This window comes from Marmota flaviventris, chromosome 11 (assembly GCF_047511675.1).
Source record: "Marmota flaviventris isolate mMarFla1 chromosome 11, mMarFla1.hap1, whole genome shotgun sequence".
Taxonomy (NCBI): domain Eukaryota; kingdom Metazoa; phylum Chordata; class Mammalia; order Rodentia; family Sciuridae; genus Marmota; species Marmota flaviventris.
The window spans coordinates 120,022,384-120,039,182 of NC_092508.1; positions in this window are offsets into that span (position 1 = coordinate 120,022,384).

Below are 16,799 nucleotides of genomic sequence, written 5' to 3' on the forward strand. Positions count from 1 at the left end.
CAAGAATATTCACCAGAGAAGGGCATAAAACATATATTTCACAAAGTGATAAATGGGAAATACAGAAGTTGTGATCTTGACTATTTACAACAAAAGAAAATATGGAAAACCACAAGTGAGAGTGAACACCAGAAATCATATAAAAAATCAGGCCTTGTTCACCACCAGAGAATTTATACTGGAGAGAAGCCCTACAAATATAAACAATGTGGCAAAGCTTTTAGTAAAATAAATGGTCTTATTAACCACAGAGTAACCCACACTGGACAGATGCCCTACCAATGGGAAGAATGTGATAAAGTTTATAAAGAAAAATCAAACTTTATTAAGCAAAGCAGAAATCACACTGAAGAGAAGCCCTACAAATGTGAAGAATATGGTAAAATTTTTAGTAAAAACGTAAACCTTATTTACCAAAGAAGAATTGACACTGGATAAAATTCCTACACATGTAAAGAATGTGGCAAATCTTTCAGTCAAAAGTCACAACTTATTTGCCACAGCAGAACTCATATTGGAGAGAAGCCTCACAATTTCAAAGTATGTGACAAAGTTTTTACTCAAATATCAACCCTTATTTGCCACAGCAGAATTCACACTGGAGAGAAGCCCTACAAATGTAAAGAATGTGGCTAAGCTTTCCGTCAAAAATCACACCTCATTTGCCACAGCAGAACCCACACTGGAGAGAAGCCTCACAAATGCAAAGTATGTGACAGTGCTTTACTCAAATATCAACCCTTATTTGCCACAGAAGAATTCACACTCAAGAGAAGCCCTACAAATGTAAGGAAAGTGACAAAGCTTTTACCAATAAAATAGGCCTTATCCACCACAGCAGAACTTACACTGCAGAATAGTCCTACAAATGTGAATAATGTGGCAAAACTTTTAATAAAAAATAAAACAATATACACCCTGATGAATGTGAAATGTGAATAAAGTGATACTACTTTTAAAGGGAAACTAAACCTTATTAACAACAGAATTTATACAGAAAAGAACCCCTACAAATGGAAACAATGCTGCAAAGCTTTTAATAAAAAATCAATTATTTTTCACCACCATGCTATTTATTCTGGAAAGAAAACATATAAATGTAAAGAATGTAGAAACATTTTAAATTCTATATCATATATTACTAGACATCATAGAAAACACACTGGAGAGAAGCTTTATAAATGAAATCATTGAACAATTCCTCTAAGAAAGGGTCAAATTTTAATCCTCACCACAATAAGCATAGTTAAGAGAAAGTTTTGAAATGTGAAAATTGACAATGTGACAATGCCTTCAAAATTTATTCACCAATACTCAGCACCTGTGAATACATACTGGTTAGAGAGAATACAAATGGAAAAAAAAAAAACATTTCATAGCCACATGTTTCTTAAACACTAGTGATTTTTGGAGAATACATTGTGCCCAGAAACCCTAAAAAGTTAAATAATATTTCCAAAACTTATTCAACTTTTAAATTCATTGAACATCTGAAAAATCATACCAGTAGTGAACATTGAACAGATTTTGTCCAAAATGTATGCCTTATATTACAATGAAACATTTATAATCAACACCTTGACAAATGTGAGAGTATAGTGAAGTCATTATGTATACATTACACCTTGATGTATATGAGGATCAGTAAAAGACACAACTCATTTAAATATAGAATATAAGTACCTGTCTTTAACTTTTGATTAAATTTATTAAGCATTATCAAGTTATTTGGTAGAAATATCAGTCATAAATATCATACATGTATAATGCAGAACCTCATCTTTGAAAGCATATATATATATATTTCTAAATCAAATATTACTATTTCCACTTTTGAATACCAGAGAAAACAATTATAAGAAATCTATTTTTTGATGTGTAACACTGAATTGTAATATTTTAATCTTTTTTATTTTTTTTTTTTGTATTGCAGTTTAAATTTGGGGATTTTTAAACACTGTGCCACATTCTTATGACCTCTCTCTGCTTTTTCAAATTTTGATACTGGTCTTGCCAAGTTGCGTGAATCCACACTAAGTTTCTGAGGCTGAATTTAAACTTCTGAAACTCAGCTTCCCAATTTGCTTGGATTACAAGCATGGACCATCAAGCCCAGTTTACAGTGCATTTTTTACCTATTTATGTATGCAATATATCTTTATAATTGAATATTTCTGTATATGTTAACACTCATGTATTGCATTGTGTCATTAAAAGACAGATATCACAGTATTTCACTTGATTAAATGTTTTATGCAACAGTAAAACCTACTATTGAGTAAATAATACTCTAGCATCTCTTAATACTTTTACACATTTTAATCAAACTTAATGTGGAATATATTTTGCATAATCATGTCATTGTAATTTATTTTCTGTTTTTTTTTTTCATGGTGAAATTACGAGTTATAGGAAGGACATAGATATAGGAAAATAAATAATAAATAATAAATAAATAAATAAATAAATAAATAAATAAATAAATAAATAAATATTTTTTTTTAATGAAAAATATGCCCCAACTGCTTTGTCTTGGAATTGCATTAGAAAAATGAGGTGATTATACTGTGTTTTATGACCTCAGGCTCTGAGCCTTAAAATACAAAAGAATATTTTGTTTATTTTTAAATATAGTTTTATATTTCAAACATTCAAATCAAATTCCACAGCAATCAATGATAAAAAAAAAGTACGAGAATAACAACTGCAGTTTGTTGTCTCATCATGACCTTTCAATACCTATTGTAGATTGCCTGTGGGTTCCACTTTTAATTTAAAAGATAATAATTTTTCCATACAATTTGGATCAAGTGGAGGACAAAATCTCCTGCATTGTTTTCCTGGGCAAGCTGTCATACTTGAAACAACTGAATCCCCAATCAAAATATCTTTACATTCTAATTATATAAGTTCTTAACTGATCTAGCATAAAACAAATCCACTTTCTTCTTGTTGAATACCTTGAGCCCAAAGATATGTAACCTGAGAGCTAAAAGAAGTAGGACATAAATGAAGGGGTCTTTTTAGCATAAGGCAAATTGCACTTTTTTGTATTTGATTTTTCTGCTTGTGATGATGTACACTTCTCTACCTACTTAAAATATCTGCTTCCACAGACTACATGATTCATAGAAATTCTCAGGAATATTATCTATCTTTTAATTTCAAATTTTTAGCTTTCTATATAGTTACCGCACCATCTCATGGCCAGATGAATATTTTCTTGAACTTCTTCATATATTAATCTATACACTATCTCAGATATGTTTGTTTCTAGATTGTCAGGGATCCCTCCTAGTGAATTCTGAGATGTGTGAGAGGTTGAACAAGCATAGAAATTTGCTTATAAAAAATAATCCATGGTGGGAAGTAAAAGGAGAAAAGATGCAAAAGTCCTCATCTAAACTTGTATATGTTGATACTACACAAGGGTATTACAATGATGTCTGGTTTGGGGTAGGGAAGCAACTTTTCTTATACACTATGACACAAAGTTCATCAAATACCGTTGTTATAAACTTTTTGAGAACACCCAAATTTATCTTAGTAATTTCTACATTGAAAAACTACTGTTACTTTTAAACAAAACTATTCATTGCAATAAATCTGAAATAGTTCTTTAATATTGCAGAACAGAAAATTGGTGGCATTGCTGACTGAATGCCAATATTTTCCAATAACACCTATATGGGTACTTAAGAAAATGCATAGATAATTAAAGTAAAGAGTGAAATGACATCCAGAAACAACAAATTATAGTAAAAAAATGTATTAACTTATTTCAAATACTAGTGCACTCTTTTGCTTTTTTCCCCAAAAGCTATTTTTTTAACCTTTTGGTATGATATTTCACTTCATTTATATAACATGATCAATAGTATGTTTTTTTCATATTCACTCTCTGATGCATCCCAAATATATTTGCATAGAAACAGTACTTACTTCTGAAATCTATTTTGCTCTTTTCAAATGAGGTCTTGCAGTTTTTTTTAAATATCTGAAGTAATTAGGATGAACTTATTTCTAATTAGCATATAGTAAATTTCTGATAAATATTTGTGAAAAAGATGAAGAAATAATAAGAGCATTTATATAACCTGTACAATATGATATGCGGTTTTTCATGTTTTTAGCTACAACTTATTGAGTATTATGACAATCTTATTATGTGGGTAAGATGTGGGTATGATGAACCAATAATAAATAAAAATTACATGCTGCATTGTTAGTAATTCACCAAACAATTTTTTCAAAAACAGACTCTCTGATGTGTGGTTTTTATCAACTATTATATTATGAATGAATGAAGTTCAGTAAATGAATAATTGGAACTACATACTTGCTTAGGGTGCCTATAGCTCATTGTTAAAAAACCTTTATATAAAATTTTAATACTGTTTCTCACATTGTGACTTAATGGAATTTTGATAAAGTGTACATTAATAATGCTGAAGTCTTTCATTGAATCTTATATCAGTTTATGAAATAAATATGCTATATGTGATTTCCTCAATTCTGAGTGTCTTATGTTTTAAGAAACTGTATGGACAATTCAAATTAAAGTTAACATACTAATATCAATAGCAGAAGCACCACAGGAAAAATGAAAACAAAGAATTGGGAGATTCCACCATTATAGATGTAATTTTCTCAATATCTTTTCAATGTACCTAACCCAGTATTGATACCAAAATTAATGAGCAACCTCTTCTCGTGCTGAGTGTGCATGATGTTATTATATAAAATGAAAACAATTGCAAATGTTTCGCAGATGCATTTTACAACATTACTTGAAAATATAATTGATTGATCAGTATCTCACTGTGTTTGACCACAGCAAATACCTTCTCAGTGTTCAAGATAAATGGGAAAAAATAAAAATAAAAAAAAATCAAGTAAAATCCATGTTAAACAATAACAACTATTTTTTTTCATAAGAAAACTGTCAATGTTTTTTTGAAACAACATGACAATAAACTGCCCTATCACATAAACAAAAGCAACAGTTATTTATTTTATTATTTGAATATGCCAAGTATTCTTTGGCAAACTGCCACATATATATTTTTAATTTCACAGGTGTGAATTATAACTAATTTTCTCTAAATTGCTACTTATTTAATATAAATTTGTTGAGAAATTATTTCTGCATGTGCTGATTAGTGAAATATAGTGAGGAATGGAAGTCATTGAAAGCTCTATGTATTGCAATCCCAGTATGATAGGAGGAAGCTGTATATAATTATGAGAAACACTGAGTAATATTAATTTGTTCCAGATATTTATTTCCCTTAGTATCCACTTTTCACATAAAATAGTGCTTTTAAATGGAGCTGATTATTAAATATCATAGGAAGAGCCATCAGAGCACTCAGAATAAGAAATTTAAAAGAAAACAATAAAATCATAAACATCTGGTTGCATCAACTAGCCAACTCTTGGATCTCATCTTTTGACTTTTCTAAATTTCCTCCTATTTTCGTGTGATGATGACTAAGAAGAAAATATTTCTATTAAGAGCATGACCAAAAAAAAAAAAATATGGCAATTTGTTTTTCTAAAACATATATAAAATTGACTTTCTAACTCAGAATAAAATCTATTGAGTATATCTTTTGATGGTCAAAAAATGTATAACTACACAACATGAAGATTGGCCTTCTGAAAGAAAGAATGTGATGGTGAAAACCAATTTGGAAAGGTAGTATTGAATATTTTATATAAAAGAAAAGGCAGGGATATTTAAAATTGTTTTGATTATTAGATTTATGTAAAAAATTAAAAGGTAGTATCCAGGCCTGATGTGGTGGTACATACCTGTAACCTCAAAAATCATAGAGTCTGAGGCAGAAGTATCACAACTTCAAGGCCAGCCTTGGTAACTGGGACCAGATATCAAAATAAAATATCAAAGAATTGTGAATATAGATAAATGATAAAGCACTCCTAGATTCAATTCCCAGGACTATATAAAACAGTAGTTTCCAAAATTTATACTCAAATCAGCAGCCTCCACTATATCTGCAACTATGTAAAGTTCTAAAAGGAAACTAAATTTAGCCATACCTACTACTAGTTGTATGATATTGACCATAATTTCGAAATATATACATAGAAGAACCTTCACAATGTATTAGGTGTTCCCATTATTTTTTCCAATTGCAATGAGAGAGGGAGGAAAACCAATTTAGCTTATGGGGCCACTTCTTTCTCTTCAGGCCTAATGACTCAAATATTAAAAGGCTTTAGTGTTTAATTGATTATCATTTATACAATCATAATGGTATGTGTTCTATGATTTCCTGCCTAATCAACATTGGACACTTTATTATTTCTGAATATCAGCATTTGTACAGACCACTACACCCCACTCTATTATTTAATAGTTACAAGTTCCTGTGTCCATGCTTCATCAGTTAGTTATTCTCTTTTAAAAATAATTATGTATTGCATTTTTTGTCTACAGAAAATTTATGAAGGTTAAAATAAGCATTTTCACAAATTTAACTTCAAAATAGTTTTCATCACAAAACACACACCAGAAGAATAGCTTATTTCTCTAATTTATTAGCCTTTCTGACATCCAATATCAAGACATGAATGCTGCTCATGGAGGGATGTTCTTCCCATCAAGAACAATCAATACTATTTTCTTCTATCCCATAAAATGTTATAAAAAATGCACATTTTACTGTGTTTCATATGCAGAACTTGATGTTCCTTTATTTGTGTTTAGTGGGTTTTTACTTTCTTTTTCATCACTTTATTTTTTCTGTATTTTCTAATATTCAATTTTTTATGTGTGTTGAGGAAAATAGATCACTAGAATCTTCTAACTTTTGCTACATTCAATCACTTCACTACTCACTAGCTAATATTTCTATTAAACCATCATTTTAAAGATAGGACTGGGGTATGCTAACAAAACTATTTTCAAGGTCTACTGTAGAATCAGTATAACTTTCTTCAACTCTGTAGTTAGAGGCACTGTTTCTATACACAAACTCTGCTCCCCTTGTTTTATTTTTCTTCTATATTGAGTAACTCTCTTTGAAATGAGGAACAGAAAACAGCTTTTTAGAATTTTATCATTTATGAAAATCTATTTTTATTTATTATTAAAGGTCAGTCTGCTTCAGTTTAGAGTACAATGTTGAATACTAGTTTTTCTTTAAATCATGAGGTTATTCTGTATTTATCATCTATAATCTATCATTAGTGAAAAATACTTGGGTTCTATTCTTGCTTTCTTGAAGCTGACCATGGTTTCTCTTTTCAGGAAATTCTCTTTGTTTTAGGCATAGCTACTTGAGAAATTCTGGATATATATTTAGCATATTTAAAATTTATTTTCTTGATTATAGCATTCAATCAAAGTGGAGTATTTCCAGAACTGATTTTCATTCCAGTATAAACATGCAGGAAACTGGGTAAAATATGGAAAATAATATGTCTCTTTTTCAGACATCAAAAACAGGCATAGCAGGTGAGTGAAACCATAAGTAATAAGTAAAGACTGGTGAAGTGAACTATAACTATATTTTTAAAATTTTTCTTAATAAGTTCAGTTTGATAAAATGCTGTTAAAACTTATGGGTAAAGGGGAAGTAAGAATAATCAAAGTATACAACTGTAAGAAAAACTTTAAGTCTGGCATCTGAGAGCAGACTGTGGGGGAAACTTCATATTATGATAGGAAAGAATCCTCCACTTTCCCTTCACCCTCTCACCCACTTAACCTCACCAGAAACCACCAAAATGCTTAGAATAAAAGGTTTCAAGTTCAATAGTCACACTCTCTTCAAATACAAAAAAAATAAATAAATAAATAAATAAATTTCAACTGAAAACAGAATCTTGTTTGCAAAGTTAAGGGGATCTGAAACATCATATAAAAAGTTATGTTAAAGATGATTCTGTGTTGTTTTTTTCTTTTCTTTTTTTCTTCTTTTTTTTTGGTATGTGTGTGTTTTGTTTTGTTCTGAGGGTGTGGCTATTCCTTGGTCACCTGAACTCAGCAAAGAAACTGTTATTTAGATGAAGTATCAGTGGCTGGCCCACATTAAATATGGACAAATGTTAAAAAAAAAAAAAAACATTTAAAAAAGCCTAATTTTGAAAAAAAAATGCGTTGCTTCTTCCTCCCTCCACATTTTTCTTTTTAAAGTATTTTCTAAAGTTTTTTTTTTTTTTTTTGTCTTGAAAAATAATAAAAAATTCTGGAAGAATTTACAACCAACTGCATGAGGGTCTGGGAAGCTGAGAGGCTGGAGCAAGGCTGGGAGGAGCAGACAGAAAGGGGTCTTTCCCTTAGTTACTGGAGGCCAACTATAAATAAAAAGAAGCAAAAATCAATAAGTGTTTATAAACCAGGAAATGGTACAGATTATCAAGTTAGTATCAGTTATAAAAATTCATATAATCAAGAAAATAGAGAAATCATGAACAGGATTAGAAAAAAAATAGGTGTAAATTATATTTTTAGAAATTTATTGGTGATACATAAAAAATAAAGATCCCAATTTAAGAATCTCATTTCATTCTAAGAAAATTAATTCAAAATGCCAAATAATTTAAAAATGTATAAAGATTCCCCTTAGACTAGAAAACAAAAAAGGAGTTTCCATTTGTCGGCGTAAAATCACCTTGGGTAGTAAAGACTGAAGTTTAATTCTTAAGACTTAATCCCTAGAATTGAGCTCTTGGCAGAACTATTGGTTCCATATGTCCACAGAATGTTTCATTTAAAATATATGTACTTTTAAATTGGTCTCTAACCACTCCACGCATTTTCCCAACCCTTAGAGCCTTGTTCTCCTCGGAAGCTAGACTCATTTATTTGCATTGGAGGTAACCTATTTCCAGCATGCCAAAACCTATTCACTTTCAAAGCCACTTTTGGAGATTTTATAGCCTGAAATGGAATAAAATTTAAATTTAATAAAATTTGAGACCTGAGCTAAAAAAAAAAAAATAAACTTGTTTAAAAGCCAGCTACCCAGACATTGAGGAAAATATTCTGAGAAAACCCCACAGGGCAGAGGGGGTGGGGAAAGCCAGACCACCGTTAGCCTGCCAAACGTTATTTGGGGCTGGCTTTAGAAGAGAACCAGAACTGAGGATGCAATGTAATTATTTAAGTCCTGAAAAAAAAAATGTTTGCTCTCAAGTCCAGTGGGAGATGATTGCCTCTGACTCCAACTGATTCTACACATGGGCCTGGGGAGCTTCTGGCCTAGGAGAATGCCCAGGACACCGTGTCACACCTGGGCTTGAGGTTTAGTGTGCACAGGAGAAGGGCCTGGCCTTGCATCAGGTGGACTCAGGGTTGAACTCGAGGCCTCCTGGGGGAGCAAGCCACATTTCTCTTTAAACCACAGGTTATAACAAGAGGGGATTTTTCTTCCTTTGTTTCTCCTGTCTCTGTCTTTGTCCCTGGCTGGCACCCCCTCCTCTGGCCCTGAAGCTGTCTCTCTTTCCCTCCTTCTGGCTCCTAGGAGTGAGAAGGCCTAGGCTGGCTGTGACTCAGGCCCAGGGAAGGAGGCCATTCAGGGCTCCACCAGCCTCAGGGTATTTATTACACCCTCCCCCAGCCCCAGTCCTTCTGCAGCCTCCAGGGCTGCAGCTCCAAGGGCATGAGGTCTGTTGCACACTCCCACGGAAGGGCCTCTGGTGGATGCATATGAGGCCCCCAGTTGGGCTTTTCGGCCTCCCCCAGAGAATGTTCATTTATCTCCGCACCTCCTCTCCCACTGCGGGGAAGACACGCAAGAGGAGCGCTCCAGCAACCGTGGCTGGCTCAATGACAGTTCCAGCAAGAGCATGGGTGGACCCTGTGGGGACGGGGGTCTGGGTACAGTAGCCTCCCTGGTGTTGGGGCTGAAAGGTCAGCTCATCTGCCTCAGTCACCCCCGCAGGACTCTGTGTGCGCGAAGCTGGGCGAATGCTCCGCTGCTAAGCCACCTCTCCAGCCAATCACAGGAGTGTTTAAACACAAGTCTGTGGGGCGAAGAGGACGCTGTTCCTTCATCCTTTCTCCTACAGATGCACATCCCACTGCAGGGCCCTCATCTGGCCCAGAGGGTGGAGCCCCACATTGTGGGTGAGAACTGAGGTCCTCTAGCATCATTAATTCTTATTTTTAAAAAGTCGCTAAAGTTATTTGGGTTACTTAGTTGGAAAGAAATGTCTTTAAGACACTCAGAGCTGGAGCTATTAAAGTCAGATTGTCAGCCCCTGTTTGCTAGGTAGCCAGGAACTCAAAATAGTAAAGGCATTTTAGAATCGACCTTCTTTTCCATCAATGGCTTCCTCTCAGTTTGAAGCAGGGCATGGCCATCCAGGACCTGGGGGACAGTCCTCGGCTGCTCGAGTCTGGGGGCAGGGTTCTGGTATTGAATGGAGGGAGCGTGTCCGGTCAGTAAAGGAGGTGTGGATCCGATCCCAAAGAGGATTCAGGCACCAGGTTTCTCTAACCCTTCTGGAGTTCTGTCCAGCTGACCATCAGTCTCTCCCTCCATCTTGTTTAGCCATCCTTTTTTTCAACAAACATTTCTTCCTATGAGCTGAACACAGCATTAGTCCCTGTCCTCAGGAATCCTGCCTTCTGATTGCTTGAGACAACAGCCCTGAGAAACTCACAGGGAAGCCCACAATTTCCAACATGACGTGTGCTCCAGAGTCTAGACCAGTGCTGCCCGAGAACCTTTGCAGACAGGGGAATTTTCTCCATTTGGACCGCCTCGCATGGCTGCCACCTGCCCTATGTGGCTGTTGAGCATTTGAAATGTGACTAGTGTGACTACTTTTGTTAGAGATGAGCTCTTGCAGTGCTACCCAGGCTGGCCTTGAACTCCTGAAATCCAGCCATCCTCCACCTCCCAAGTAGCTGGGACTATAGGCATAGGCTCTGCCTCACCTGGCTTACTATTTTTAATTTGATTTAACTTTGATTTTCACTTAAGTAGCCACAGGAGTCTAATGGCTACTGTCATGGATAGCATAGGCCCAATATCACCCTCACCTGGGAACCCAGGCCCCTGGATCTTGCTGAGCCAGAATCTCTGTGGGTGGAGCCCGGGAATCTGAGATTGCACAGTCTCTCCAGGTGATTTTTATGCAGCTTTGCTCAAGCAAGCTTGGCAGTGGTTGTGATGCTACAGTGCGATTTGGTTGGGCTGGGTGCTGCTAGGAGCAGGAGAACTGAATTCCAGACGTAGAGACTGCTCCCGAGAAGAAGGGATGGTAGAACTGGGTCTAAGAAATAAAGAGGTGATGTGGATGGGCTTGGGGGCTGGGGCATTGGTGGTGATGGTCCACAGCTCCCCAGGCCCCCGGTGGGACGGGCTTTGCACACTTAATGAGTAGAGAGAAGGGAGTTTGTGAAGAATCTGGTACCCCCCCCCGCCTCCATTTGTTTCCTGGGAAATCCTCTCCACGCCTCTGCCTCTCCTTCATTGCGTCCCTAATCTTGGAGTCCTCTTCCAGAGCCATCATGTGGAAACCCAGGACAGGCCAAGAGGAGAGGCTTCCACCAGTGCAGTTTTAAATCTGAGGTAACCGGATGCCTTTTGGGGAAAGGCTTCCTAGTAATTTTAGTGGCATCTTTTCTGTTGTCTAGACCTAAGATCAGCATTTTAGGAAAAAGTGTTGAGGCACAGCTTCCCCTGCCTGCCGCCTCCCTCTGTCCTCCCCTCGGCACTGCAAGGACTCTGGGCAGAACAGCAGGTGGCCAGAGCCTCTGCTGAGCCCCAGCGATTCATTTGGCAGCTAAAAGTTTTGTCCCTGGAAGACCCCAGACTTATTTTGAGATGGCAAATGTGGCAGATGCTTCCCGGCTGGCAAGACACCAGCTGTCTGATCTCAGCCTCAGGGGCGGTATTTTGGGGGGATATTGGCAGCTTCTTATCTAAAATAGATTTGTGCCTTGCTTCACCCTCTCAGAAGCTTTGGCAGCACTCTGTGTCCCTAGGTCTTGGGGTGGCACCTGGGGCATTGGAACTGCTCCGTGTCATCCAATTGCTCTTGTCAATATTACTTTTTTCTGTTCTTCCAGGTCCAGGACACTACCTAGATCTGTCCACTAGACAAATATATTTGTAATAAACTCTTCAAAATTTTTTGGCAAGAATATCCTGGGAGAGCACTGTTTGGTTCACAGGAACAAATAGCTAATGGCAGAATTTGAGCCACCAGGACCAGACACTGATTTATAGAGAAAGATACTTTCCATGAACCTCTTATGTCATCCTCAGTGCCAAAAAATCATTCCCAGGTCCTACCCTGAAATCCTGAACCCGAGGAGTGCACCTGGCTCCAGGTTTTTGTTGGTTGGTTGCTCAGGTTTACAATTTTCTTGGGGTCTTGGGCTGTGGCTCTGCGGTAGAGCGCTTGCCTAGCATGTGCGAGGCCCTGGGAAGAATCCTCAGCACCACATCAAAATAAATAAACAAACAAATAAATAAATAAAATAAAGGTATTGTGTCCAACTACCACTAAAAAATAATATTTTAAAAATTTGCTTGGAATTAGAACATAATTCTTTTTTATATTTATTTTTTTAGTTTTAGGTGGACACAATATCTTTATTTTATATTTATGTGGTGCTGAGGATCGAACCCAGTGCCTCACATATACTAGGTGAGCCCTCTACCACTCAGCCACAACCCCAGCCCTAGAACATAATTCTTAAGATTCAGGGAAGTTTGCACAAAAATCAGGTTTCTAACTGTCCTTCAAAGTCACCAGGAGATCTGGCAGCCCCAGATTGAGTTCTCACACAGCAAGGATCGCTGGCGCTGTCCTGCCAGTTTCCACAACTCCCGAGTGCAGCTGAGCCCTCTTTGCCCCTTTTGTGTCTGGCCCTGGAAGCCTTGAGTGTTGCTAACACACTAAGGGTTAGATGAGCTGGGGCAGCATGCAGGAGTCAGCATGGAACTTCTGGTCCAGCCCTGCTTCCTGCTTGCTGTGTGACTTTGCTCCAGTCATGCCACCTCTCTGTGCTTCAGTTTCCCTATCTGTCTGGAGACCAGTAGACTAGATCAGTGGTTTCCCACTTTAAGCCAGGGCAAGGCTGAGAGGTGGGCTGCCTTGTCTCTCTTCTCTCCTTTTTGAATTAGGCCTGGCCATCAGATTTTGCTTAGGTAACTCCCTGCTTTTCCAGGGTTGGAAAACTCCCGGGTAACTACTTGTGTTAACCCCATAGCTAGGGGCATGAGATGTATTAGAACAGGAAAGGGACAAGACCTTTTTATTTGTATTTCTTTTGTGGTAGTGGCAATTGAACCCAGGGTGCTTTATTGCTGAATTCTATCCCCAGCCTCCACCTCCTTTATTTTTGAGACAAGGTCTTCTAAGTTGCTGAGGCTGGCCTTGAACTGGTGATCTTGTTGCCTCAGCCTCCTGAGATGCTGGGATTAAAGGCGTGCGCCAAGGCTTCTGGAACCATAATGTGTTTATTGATAAGAATGATGGGATTTGCTGAGCCACATTATTCTCCTACAAAGAGACGCTCTTCTCCCCTGTTTTACAGAAGAAGAAACTGAAGTTTTGAGAGGTTGAGTAACTTGCTAGAGGTCACACAGCTATGAGTGGCCAAGAGCCCGGGTTTCTGTCATTGTAGACAGTGAGGCCCTAACTACTGTTTCTGTCCCTTAGGTGGCTTGGGAGGAGGTGGGTGTACAGCGGTGCCCTTCGGCAAAGGGGAGGCCAGTGCCCTGAGGAGACCCTGCCATCTCTTGTGCTAGCTCTCCTCGAAGGACATCGGCACACACAGGGAAGTCCCCCTCTGGCTTTGTGCTCAAGACCAGGCTTCCCTCCACCAGGGCTGACCCGGGCTGCACTCCCGGGCTCCAGGTGATCAGGAGATCTGGCAGCCCTGGAATGAGTTCTTGCACAGCAAGTGTCAGTGGTGCTGTGCACTGTCCTCTGATGGGATAGGGAGATGCACGCGAGGCCCATCGAGCCAAAAGACACTTGTGATTCTTTGAAGGTGTAATCATTGCTCACCAAGGTCCATAGGCCACATTGTGTAGCCCGGACAGCTGCTGTGGTTGTTTAGGAGGAACCTGGAGAATGAGGGTGTCTCGTAGTTCTCAGGACCCAGTGTGTCCTGTCTGAGCCTTGGTTCTCCCATCTGAGAAAGGAAAACCCCTGTCCGTGCCCACTCCCATCCTGTGTCCCTTTGATGGAAAGGGCAAGGGTAACAACCCCTGCCAGGCTCCCCCTGCAGCTCACCCTCTCTGCAGCTCCTCTTGGGAAAGGGGCTGAATCCCCCCATTTATAGGTGACATCTGAAAAGGTTAATGTTATAGGCTCTGGCCAATGTCCTCAGCTGCTGAGGGCTGGGCTTGTGACTGTTTCCAAGGCCTTGTCCATCCCAGGCCTGGGTTCCCAACGGCTGGGGGAGCCTGGACCCAGCTGGGGACTCCTGGCAGCCTCTAGCCAGTCCCTGGGCACAGGCTGCCCTTCCTGCGCTGGCTGCTTCCTGAGCGCTCTGGGCCCCAGGGAAGGAAGTGGGAGCTCAGTGAGCCCGCCGCCCTCCAGGAAGGAAGAGCTTGCTTTCTTCCTCCAGGTGGGGCCTGGGCCTGACTCTCCAGGGCGGAGTGGAGGGCTGTGGGCTCTCGGGTCTGCTGAGATCACCCTTCCCAGGTGGCTCCTGGGTGGGATGAGGGTGGAGACATGCTTGGTCTCAGCTGCTGTCCTAGCAACAGGGCTGCTCTCCTGTCCATCAGGGTTCAGGGTTCGCACATGACAGAGGTGACAACTTAGGCCCAAGAGGGATTTCCTGGTCAGGGGAGAGCTGCTGGGATGGATGGGAGGAGGACTAGGGCTTTGGTGGCTCCAGACCCTAGGGGTCCAAGGAATGGACCACCCTCCAGGGAACCCCACCATGGGGAGAGCCCCTCATCCTGGTGTCGCCGCGTCCCTGGGCTGCGGAACCAGGGCCTGGGGAAGCATATGCACTGTCCTGGGTTAGCAGGGAGATTCCCTCAAGGTCCGCACAGGGTGAGGGGGATCTTAGGGCACAGTCAGGGTGCCGGTAGCAGAGGCAGGGCAGAGGCTGCCTGGTGGCAGGAACACCTGCCCAAGCACTGCTGCTGTTTGGGTGTGCAGTCCCGCCATCTTGGGAGGCTTCAGCGGCCCAGGTCAAGGTTGTAGGGTGGGCTGGGTGGAGAGGTTTGTCACCCATCAGGCCAGCTTTGGGCCCTGGATTGGGTTTACCAAGTCACAGCATATGGGACATTGGATGGGAGGGGTCTTGGGGGAAACCTGGTCCAGTCTTACCTTGTACCACAGGAAAATGGGAGTCCAGAGAGGCCAAGAATGTCTCCAGGGCCCCACCACCCAGCAGGGACAGGTTGGAGTGAGGAGGTCGAGATGGAGCACCACAATACCCTGTCCCCAAGGGAACATGGGCACCCTGGGGTTGGGGCAGAGGGTTGTAAGGAGGACACACACACACTTTTAAAAAATACTGGCTGATCATGAATGCATACGGGATAAAATAAAAAACAGCCCTCAGCCACCCACCTTCCTTTCCCAGAGGCCACCGTCATTCTAATTTCTGCTGCCTGGTTCTAGGCAATTGTGTGTTCGCCCACACGCATGACAGACGCAGACATCTTCCTCCTGTCACCACACCCTGCCGCAGTCTGTGTTGGAAACGATTCCAAACCCGTTCATTCAGCACCACTTCAGGACTTTCTCTTTCCCTCCTTTCCTCTCTGCCTCCTTCCTTCCTTCATCTCTCTTCCCTCTTTCTTTTTTGGTACTAGATGTGGACCCAGGGCCACACCTGCTAGAAAAGCACTGGACCACATAGCCACACCCTCAGCCCATTCTGTTTTATTGGGAGAGGATTGAACTCAGGGGAACTCCACCACTGAGCCACCTCCCCAGCCCTATTTTGTATTTTATTTAGAGACAGTTACTCACTGACTTGCTTAGGACCTCCCCGAGTCTGAGGCTGGTTTTGAACTTGCAATCCTCCCATCTCAGCCTCCCACATGTGTGTGGCTACTTCTGTTTTTGAGACAGGGCCTCACTGAGTTGTCCAGGCCAGCGTGGAACTTGCAATCCCCCAGTTTCAGCCTTCCAAGTCACTGGGATTGCGGGCGTGCGACACCGCATCTGGGACTTTAGTACTTTGTAAGTCAACTTGTTTTTGTTGACACGTGACACACAGACAAGTCCACTGGCCACCAGTGTGTTCCAATGAGGAACAACAGGTCAAGCTTCCCAGGGGCTGACTCTGCTCCACCCTCTGCCTGAAGACAGTGGCTGCCCTCACCTGGAGGTTTTAATTGCTATGTGTTTGTTTTAGTTGCTTTGTGTTTGAAAAACCAAACCAAACCAAAACCCAAACCAAAATAACAAAAAACCCAGCCAGCACACTCCACTGGAGATTTCCCAGGGAGGATTGCTTGGGATGGCAAGTGTGGTGCTGGGCCTGGGGCTCTGATTCGGTGACACAGGATGGCTTAGGCTGCCCAAACCCAGTAATGACAGTGGGAAAACTGAGGTTCCCTCTGGGGGCCACAGGGACCTTATTTCCTCCTGCTCACCCTCATTCTAGTCCCACCCCCTTGACTGTCCACACACAGTCCACCATGCCTGCAAGACATGGCTCATCTGTCATGCTGTAAGACACAGACTCCCCAAGACAAGTGGGGAAACTAAGGAAAGTGGCTGAGCCTCTGCAAGCGTATGTGTCCAAGCCTCTACCAATAACATGGCTTGGCTCTCTGTCCCCTCGCACAGTCAGGGCCTTGAGTGGAATGGGAGGGGGTTGTGGGTAG